The sequence below is a fragment of the Enhydra lutris genome, unplaced genomic scaffold (genome assembly GCF_002288905.1).
Source record: "Enhydra lutris kenyoni isolate GAN:26980312 unplaced genomic scaffold, ASM228890v2 scaffoldscaffold731, whole genome shotgun sequence".
In the NCBI taxonomy this organism is placed as follows: domain Eukaryota; kingdom Metazoa; phylum Chordata; class Mammalia; order Carnivora; family Mustelidae; genus Enhydra; species Enhydra lutris.
In genome coordinates this window covers 3463-10777 of record NW_019154815.1, presented here as the reverse complement: position 1 = coordinate 10777, position 7315 = coordinate 3463, and the positions used below count along the sequence as shown (strand labels likewise).

The window sequence follows — 7315 nt, the reverse complement described above, 5'->3', positions numbered from 1 at the left end:
ATGCAAACATTTCACATGGCTTCCGTGTCTCCCCAGTTCATATGCCGAGGGTCGGCTGACTTGTGTTTGACTGCTGAGCGGAACTTATTTTAGAGCAGGGCGTCCTTGAGAGCAGGAGCATTTGGGTTGGAGCCATCAGTGAAACAGGAGTCTGTCATGACTCTGAGCCTGGATCCAGGTGTGCGGCGGGTCGGGTCAGGGCCAGGGACAAAGCAGGCGATCCATCCATCCGCAGACGTTTACTGAAAGAATGAATCCTCCCTAACAGACAATGCAGCCAAAGCTTTCCTTCTGCCAGTCCGGTAGTGAAAAGGGATCCTCCATGGTTTAATTATTTGCATTTCTCTGATAATGAGTAAGTCAAGTATCTGGTCAAATCTATAAAAGACATTTTATTTCTTTTTCTGTGAACTGTGTGTTGATATCTTTCCGTTAAGATTGTTAGTTTTGTCTTGACGATCTGTAGGATCTCTTTAAATTTGAGGGCTGTGAGTCATTTGTCTATGAGGTGAAACCGAAATATTCTAATTTGTCATTTGCCTTTGGACTTCTCTTAGGATCGATTGTGCCTTGCAAAAATATGGTCATTATTTTGTAGTTGTAATTATCAAATTGTTCGGGTTTTTAGTTCTGTTTATCCACTTTACTGTCATAAAAACTTTTACCTATGTTTTCCTTTGGAATTTTCACATTTCTAGGTTACATTTATATCTGCGACCCATTGGAAATGGGTCCTTTTCCCCATGTGCTGTATGATTCCTACACAGTGAGTCTCCTTGGTCCCCGTCGTCGTGGGGCTACTTAGTTCCCCCCAGCCGTTCTTTCTCCCCCTGATCTGAAACTCTGCCTTGGTCCTACGGAAATCATTGCTCATTTCCATACTTTAAGTAGTGTTGATGTTGTTCCTTTGAGAGTAAACGACCACAGAACCCAGATCTCTATAAATTTGGTCTGAAGTCCGTATTTTTCCTTTAACTCTCTCGATATTCTCCTTTATGAAATTCAAATACTCCCTAACTCACATCCCTGCATGAAAGATAACAACTGGTTAGCATGTAGAAATCCATTTTCCCTGTAGGAGAAATCACTCTTTTCTTTTATGACCTCTATCTGACAACTTTCTTGTCCTCATCCAGTGGCGTCTTCATGCTTCTTTGATATTTTCAGCACCCGTTTACGATCCGCTGAAAGTAGTACATCATAGCTTCTCACAGGCACACGGACGAACCAGACGCCTGCCTTCCGTATCCTCAACCAGAGCAGTGCATGTTGCCTCCGGGCTCTCGGCTGGACGACTTCAGACAAGCAACTGCCGCGTCCTGGGGATACAAGAGGCGTCGTCTTCATTCAGCAGATTCTGAATCTGAAGACTTTTCTCAAGTTCAGAAACTGGACATGGGATTGTGACTTTTCTTGGCCTAACTACCCTCAGTAGGTGGACCCTCCTGATCATTCATCTTTGTTTTCCTCTGATGACACAAGTTGAGCCTGGAACGTTGCCACGATTCTCCAGGAGTCAGGTGTTCCTGGCTGCTGCCCCTTCACGGCTGATTATATTTCGTATGAACGGGAGGCTCCTGGCAGGGAACGTGACTACTGGCTTCTGTGGCTCTGATGTCCTCTCAGCCCTAGTGTGAGCAGAGTCTAGCTTTGCAACTTCTCTCCAGTCAACAGCGGTGGCCTACAGAGAAGAACTAATAATAATTTAAAAAATGGTTGTAGCTTCTTATGTCATGCTCTAAATTTTTTTTTGTCTATGACAATGTCGTGAAGGCAGTCTCCCCTATTTGTTATCTGAAGTTTTATCGTTTTACCTTTGATATTTGCATCCAGAGCTGTCATCCCCGTAATTAGGGTGTGTAGGAGGACTTAAAGTTCGTTCCCCCACACCACAGCTAACCAACAGTTCCATCACTTCCATTTCTGTGTTTTCTCCTGTTGATCTCTTTGTCGATTCAGGAAGGAATACCAACTCAGGTAATTCTTACGACTTTATATATCTTGATATCTTGTGTCAGTCCTCCAAATTTGTCCTTACCAGTCAAGATTTCTTGATTTTTCTTGATGTAGGTTTTAGGAGGCAAAGATTTGTCAGTATAAAAAAAAACCTGTTGGAATTTAGATTAGATTGATTTGAACTGTAAAGAACAGTTTGGGGCAAATGGGTATGTTAGTAATGCGTATGATGTCTCTTTACGTTTATTTTGTTTTAAAAAATGTCCCTCCACACGAGAGTGGATCAAAAACTGCAGTGTATTCATTCACACAAAGGCAAGCTCTCAACTACTGTTAGAAGTAACAGCTGGAATGAATCTTAGAGGCAGGATGCTGAGTGAAAGAAGGGGTACACAGAAGAATAAATACCGTATGATTCCACTTCTGTGAACATATAGGGCAGGCAAAACTAATTTGAAAAATAAGTCACAACAGTCGTTTTATCTAAAGGGCTGGGTGGAGGTGGTTGGGAAAGGACCAGAGGGAGCTTTGGGGGAGACAGAAATGGTCCGTTTATAACAATAGGGATGTGCATTACATAAGTGTATCCACTTTTCAAGATTGTAGTAGAGATTTATACATTTTGATACATGTACCTTCTACCTGTAAAAAGAACTGTAAAAATAATAAAACACACCCAGACGAGACTGAGGAATGGATGAAGGTAAAGATAAAAGTGGGAGAATATTAATGGTCGTTGAAACTGGGTGATGGACGCATGGTGATCTCATATTGCTCTGTTTCTTTTGTCCAGACTGAGAGTTCTCATCATAAAAGTAAGTTTCTGCGGGTGATGGGTCCCGGCTCTGCAACTTAGATGACCAGCTACTCGGTATGAGCCTCAGTTCTTCCTCTCAAAATGGGGATAACATTTACCCTGTGGGACCACAGTCAGTGTTCACATATTTGTTCCCTGAACATATATTGAGTGTGTTAGGCATGCAATAGGGTTTCACTGATGAACAGGACCACCCTCTTGGAAATGATATTCTCGGCGGGGAGACGGACACGGAGCAAGTTATCACACAGATTAATACAAACTTTGCAACCAAAGGGACATAGTCCTAAGAGAAATATGAAGATTTATTTAAAAAGTTGTGGGGAAGTTTTTTCTGAAGGAGTAGTGATTGAGCTCAAGTATGAAGGCTGAGGAGACACTGACTAGGTATAGAAAAGCACTTCAGGAAGAACAAATAATAAGTCCACAAATCCATCGGGAGTAAGAGAGACTGGTGTGGCAGGAGGGAAAGGGGCAGTGAAGTGTGAAATGTGAAATGAGGCTGAAGACATAGGAACCCCTCCCTCCCCGCCCCGACAAGGAGAGGATTTCAGGCCATAATCTTAAGGGTTACATGATTTAAAAAAAAAAAAAAAAAAGCCATAAAATATGCAGGCGAAAGTCAATACTTCAAGAAATACCAGTTTCTGCCTTTATCTTTTTGTCCTCGCAAACCACGCACAGCATTTGATCTGGTCTTTCGGAATATAACTGAAACCCAGCTAAATTTCCCCAAACAGTCTGAAAAGTCATAAGAATCTGGATCCTGGGAATCCCCTTAGTCCCCTGGGGACAAACCCAGTGGCCTCGGTTGAGAGCCCAGCAAACTCAACCCTCGTCCCCACCCCGGCTAGAATTCCAGTTCTCAGCGGCCCGCCGGTGTCTCCAGCAGCTAAGACCTCGGGGTGTCATCTCCCCGAATGTGGTCGCCCCCATTGAAATAAAACATCCGTGACGAAAACAAACACCCCATCAACGCAACATGCCACGATGCCATTTCCTCCTCTCCTTCCTCCCTCCAGAGAAATCCCGCACACCGCGCCGCCAAGTCCAGGAGCTGAGCTGGGTCTCGAGTCCGCGGCTACCGCCCTGAGGAGCGGGTGCCACGACGGGGACCCTGCCTGGAGGGTCCCGGTTCCCAAGTCCGTGTACGTCTGTCCCGCAGACTCTTCGCCACCCCACGCCCCAGGAAACCGTCCTGGCCCCTCTCGTTTCCCAGCCGGGACCGCCCCGTGCCTCGCGGGAGCGGACGGTGGAGCCCACTTCCAGCTGGTGCCGCCCCCCTCCCCCGGAAAGCCCAGGCCGCAGGGTGCCGTGCCGCTCCGCCAGGTTCGACGGCGTGGATCCCGCGGCGGACCGGGTGCCTGAGGTATACAGGTGGTGGCACGAGGGTCCAGCAGGGCAGGAGAAAAAGGAAAGAAGGCTGGAGGTAAGCAACCCTCTCCGCCCACCGGGGGCTCCGCGCCTTCCCTGCGCCCCCAGGTCGGTTCCAGCCCGCCCGCTGCACCCGCTGCACACGCGAAGCCTATACCGCGCGGGTTTTGGGAAATACTGCTGGCAAGGGGGAAAAAATGTCGGAAATGCCTGGCACCCGGTAGGCATCACCCTGTTTTCCGTTTGGGCGGCCTTCTGGTTGGCTTGGCCGCAGGGACTCATCTAGGCTGCGGCCCCCTGGCTGTGCTGCGCGCGGGGCGGAGCGGGAGAAAACAGGAAAGTCGACTGGAGGGGCCTGGGAGAGCCTTCCAGCCTGCGGGGAAGGCCGGTAAATCGTGCCCAGGACGTGCCCTAAGCATGGCCGGAAGGGAGATGCTCCGACTTTCCGAAAAACAGAACGCAGATCTGCGAAGGCCGTCGGGAGACCGGAGACACTAGCCACAGGCTGGAAGGAGATACTCTGCAGGAGTGCTGGGAAAGGGCTTCGATCCCGACGCCATAAAGAACCCTTAGAGTGCCGCAGGTTAGAAGAAAGGGTCTACTTTAATGTTAACCGGGTGGATTTCGAGGACGGTCCAATTCTCAGAGGACCTCTGTTGGAGGCAAGGGTCCAAGGTGCCCGGGCGGGCGGAGCAGGTGAGGGCAACTTGGAAAACCCGTCTTTTCTCAGGTGGGGTCCCCTGGGGTAGGGCGCGTGGACAAAGACTTAGGCATTTAGGATATCATAGGATGGCATTCCCTCCGCAAAGTGACAAAATTCCCCGCTGATGGCTGTTTCCGCCCGGTTTCGAACCGGGGACCTTTCGCGTGTTAGGCGAACGTGATAACCACTACACTACGGAAACCCCTCCTCGGGCCACTTGTCTCCTAAGACAGCATAGACTTTTCCTGGCTGTCCCAGGACCGCCGGAAACTCACTTTTTTTTTTTCTTTTTCTTTTTTAAGTTCCGTGAAATCTAGTTTATCTCTTGTGTGAAAGCGAGCTCTCTGGCCAAGGTGGGTGGGGCTGGAACTCAGGAAGCCCGTGATCAGAGTCGCTTGCGCTACCCACTGAGCCAGTAAGGTACCCTGATAACAGCAATGGTTTAGAAGGAACCTCAGGTGCTCGCCTTCCGTATGAAAGTATAAGTAAATCCGTGTAGGTAGCACTGGAAAGTGCCCATTCTGGGCGGGGCAGAGCAGGGCGGGACCCATAGAAGTTGAGGACTAAGGGGGGGATGTGCCCACTTGTGTGCCAGGCAGAGTGAGGACTGAAATGGGGAGGAGACTGTCGGACTGTCCAGGGCTGGACTCGGTGCCCATGAGTCAAGCCCAGTGTGTCTACGGATGTCACATGGCCTACGTGAGACGCAGGGAGAAGGCTGTTTCCCCTATCTGCAATATCCCATGATGATGTTACAACAGCAGGAGGACCAATGTCCTAAAACCAAAAGGCCCACCACAGCTCGCTAGTGACCTTTCCAATGGGGACTGGAGTCACCTTTCCAAACCTCAGCAAGGCCCAGAGCTCCCTCCCATACCTGTGAGCACGAAATGGTATCTCCCTGGGAGTTTCANCCCTCCCATACCTGTGAGCACGAAATGGTATCTCCCTGGGAGTTTCACTTGCATTTTCCTAATGACCAGGGAGGCTTTCTCATGTGGCTAGCCATTGTCCCCGAATTCCTTGCTGAAGAGACTATCCTTGGCCATATGTGGGTGGCGTGACTTCTCCACTCTGCTCTGCTCCGTGGATTTGTACGGCTGCCCTGTTGGCCACTCTTCCACTCTTGGTTACTGCGTCATCGTAGAGGGTGTTCAAATCAAGAACAATATATCCTCCAACTTGGGTCCTTTTCTCTCTCTCTCTCTTTCTTTCTTTCTTTCTTTCTCTTTCCTTCTTTCTTTCTTTCTCTGTCTCTTTCTTTCTTTTTTCAAAAGTATGTTCCTTTTTCAAAAGTTCCTTTCCTCAGTCTTTTGCATTTCCATGTGGATTTTAAGATTAGCTTTTCGGTGGTTGGGGGTGGGGGGAGTGGGGAAAGATTTGCTGAGATTTTGATCAAACGGCAGGATTTGAGAAAGACGAAATTTCCTCCTGAGGTTTCTTTGCGCTTGCAGATGGGACTTTTTTCTTTCAGTGTTTTTGTTCATGTGAGGTTGGGTGGAATGCGCAAAGGAAGAAAATGTCTAGTTTTCCACGAAGAGCTGCTGCAGGACATAGGGCTTTAAGATGTGGAGGGGAACAGCTGGCAATGGGTGGGCCGGTTAGCTCAGCTGGTTAGAGCGTGGTGCTAATAACGCCAAGGTCGCGGGTTCGAGCCCCGTACTGGCCATGGCCATCTTGCCTTGGTTTTCGGATCCTTCTGACTTCAGGGCTGCCTACCGGATTTTCTTATGCTTCCCAAGGCTAACACTTGAGGTTCCTTCTAAACCATTGCAGCCATCAGGGTGCCCTACTGGCTCAGTGGGGAGTACAAGCGACTCTGATCACGGACTTCCTGAGTTCCAGCCCCACCCACCTTGGCCAGAGAGCTTGCTTGCACACAAGAAATCAACCAGATTTCACGGAACTTTAAAAAAAAAAAAAATCTCTGGAGTTCCTTCATTATTTAATTGGGGAACCTATCTCGTCCAGGATGTTAGTCATTCTATTATTTTACAATCAATTGTTTCGCCAAAAATCTTTCCCTTCAACTTAACCATTCTCAGTCTTTACAAACACTTTCTGCCTGGGGGTACCTGGGTGGCTCAGTGGGTTCAGCCTCTGCCTTTGGCTCAGGTCATGATCTCAGGGTCCAGGAAACAAGCCCCGCATGGGGCTCTCTACTCAGCAGGGAGCCTGTTTCCCCCTCCGTCTCTGTCTACTTATCATCTCTGTCTGTCAAATAAATAAATAAATATTTTTTAAAAAATATTTTCTGCCTGGAAGTAGCCTTTCCAACTTCTGAACTTTCCAAGATACTCGTTTTATTCATACTTACTTGCTAGAAAGCATTTCATTGCCCCCATTTTCGTGGTAAGTTACACCCAGAATTTGCAAGCGAGCACGAAGGGGTATTGTGGCAATTTTTTGTGCACACATTTCTGGTTGTTGTCACAATGTGGCCGGTTCTTCTGGCATTTAGTAAG

General features: G+C 48.2%; 2 non-coding genes across 2 annotated transcripts; one reads left to right on the top strand and one right to left on the bottom strand.

The window, feature by feature from the left end:
• Positions 1 to 4979: 4979 nt before the first annotated feature.
• Positions 4980 to 5052, bottom strand: TRNAV-AAC. Its single transcript has one exon. It is a non-coding gene; the product is annotated as a tRNA-Val (tRNA).
• Positions 5053 to 6445: 1393 nt separating this feature from the next.
• Positions 6446 to 6519, top strand: TRNAI-AAU. The gene has a single exon. It is a non-coding gene; the product is annotated as a tRNA-Ile (tRNA).
• Positions 6520 to 7315: the final 796 nt, after the last annotated feature.